Below are 2,500 nucleotides of genomic sequence, written 5' to 3'. Positions count from 1 at the left end.
TCCTCCCTCCCTCCGACCCTGGACCCACTGCAGTTCGCATACAGACCAAACAGATCTACGGACGATGCAGTTTCCCAGGTCCTCCACACCACTCTCTCTCACCTTGACAGTCAGAAGGGGGGCTATGTGAGAATGCTGTTTATAGACTACAGCTCAGCGTTCAATACCATAGTCCCCACCAGACTGGCTGATAAGATGATTGGTTTAGGACTGAACATTCCCCTGTGTGCCTGGATCCTGGACTTTCTGACAGCCAGGCCACAGGTGGTCAGGGTGGGTAGACACACCTCCAGCTCACTCATACTGAGCACAGGGTCCCCCCAGGGCTGCGTCCTTAGTCCCCTCCTCTATTCCCTGTACACCCATGACTGTGTGGCTAAGTCCAGCGAAAACTCCATCATTAAGTTTGCGGACGACACAGTCGTGGTGGGGCTGATCTCAGACAACAATGAGAAAGGCTACCTGGACGAGGTGGCGGACCTGTCACTATGGTGTCAGGAGAATAGCCTCATCCTGAATGTCTCCAAGACAAAAGAGCTGATTGTGGACTTCGGGAGAGCACAACAACTAAGGGCCTACACACCGCTGGACATCGATGGGACTGCTGTGGACAGGGTGAGCAGTTTTAAATACCTGGGAGTCCACATCTCAGAAGACCTGACCTGGACTACCCACATCTGTACACTGGTGGGAAAGGCAAGGCAGCGCCTGTTCCATCTCAGGCAGCTGAGGAAATTCAAAGTCTCCCGGAGGATCCTTCAGTCCTTCTACTCTGGAGCTGTGGAGAGCATCCTGGCTTGCAACATCACCGTCTGGTATGGTAACAGCACGGCCCAGGACAGGCGAGCTCTGCAAAGGGTGGTACGCCTGGCAGAAAAGACCATGGGAGCTCCAACCCCCCCTCTCCATGTCCTGTACACCAGGAGGTGTAGGACCAGAGCCTACAGGATTATGAAGGACCCTCACCACCCGAAAAACGGACTGTTCCAGCTGCTGCGGTCAGGCAAACGCCTTTGCTGTCATGCAGCAAGAACAGAGAGGCTAAGGCTGAGTTTCTTCCCCCACGCCATCAGAATCATCAACGATGACCCCACCAGTGCCCCCCTCAAGTCACTCACACACTCACTGACATCATAACACATATGCACACACATAATCATCCATCTGCTGTTTATATTTCTTACTGCTTATACTGTTCATATTGTTTATACTGTTTATACTGTCCATACTGTATATTTTTTAGTACTTCTATTTTATTTTAATCTATTTTCAAACTTATTGTATTGTTGCACTACTCTGTGGCACTGTCACTTTTGCATTTCACTGTATACTTGTATGCACGTGACAAATAAAGAATCTTGAATCTTGAATCTTTCACACATTTCACTTCTCTTTCACACACTACTTCTTTCCTTCTCTGTTTCGCATTGTCCTCTTCAAAAGACTTTCACTTCCCTCTCTCTCCTTTCACTTCTTCTCGTTCTTCTTTCTTCCTGTCTGCCTTTCATCTCTCACTCCATCTCACTTTCCATTTCTTTTCCCCTCTCTGGACCCAACACTCTCCTTGGACACATTCCAACTCTGTCCTGATCTGATATTATGTTTATGTTCCCTTGGAAACAAAAGGTACACCTGCCCCATGCCTTGGGGTGACACAGCCTGACTCACTGACTCACTCATCTAGACGGATGTGAACAAGATGTCTTTGTTTCTTGTTTACTACCTACTATAATATAGAATTGACTACAAGCTCTTGAGTGGGTGCCACTGCCCTGCTGCCCATTCTCCTGGACAGTAGTCTAGTGTCCCAAGTCGACTTGACTAATAAATTGTCTTTATTCAACTTTCAATTTGAATATCCACTTTCTTCCAAGCACCATTGGATATTATCCTTCAATATCAGAAACATCATCATTACACTATCCCCTTAGAGCCTTTGGGGAAGGGGCTTGGGGAGGAAATGGAACTGAGCCCCAGCAGCCATCCCCCCCCCCCCCTCCACATCTCACCTATAACCACTCAATCTCTCTCCATTTTTCCACTCTCCCTTTCTTTCTTCTCTTCTTCTTTACACCATCTCCCCTACAGCTTCCTCCATGCTCTCTCAAACATCGCTCTCCATTTCTCCTTCCTGTCCGCTTCCCCATTTTTACACACTTCCTCTTTACACACACACACTGTCTCTTCTGCATGCCCCTGCCCCTGAGGGACGTTCTCTGAGAGGAACACATCAACTTAAACGTGGTCCTCTGTGGTTCAGTTGGTAGAGCATGGTTCTAACAACGCTTATGTTGTGGGTTTGATTCCTGCTGGGACCATATATACTGAAATGTATGCACTCACTGCAATGTAAGTCGCTTTGGATAAAAGTGTCAGATAAGCGGCATATATTGTTATATATTTAAAGTGAACATTTCAACTTGTTGGGTCTGAGTTTTGCTATTGTTGAAATCATTCCCCCGGGAGCAGGAAGAACACTCATTCTGCCCCCTTGTTGAAC

At 47.6% G+C, this 2,500-nt stretch overlaps 1 protein-coding gene across 1 annotated transcript in view; it reads right to left on the bottom strand.

The window, feature by feature from the left end:
• cpt1a2b (carnitine palmitoyltransferase 1A2b) overlaps window positions 1-2,500 on the bottom strand; it is a 24,118-nt gene that overhangs the window by 11,044 nt on the left and 10,574 nt on the right. The window lies entirely within an intron of this gene.

Source organism: Argentina silus, assembly GCF_951799395.1.
Source record: "Argentina silus genome assembly, chromosome: 9".
NCBI lineage: Eukaryota > Metazoa > Chordata > Actinopteri > Argentiniformes > Argentinidae > Argentina > Argentina silus.
Note: the sequence above shows the minus strand (reverse complement) of the source record. Positions and strands in the feature narration are given on the sequence as shown.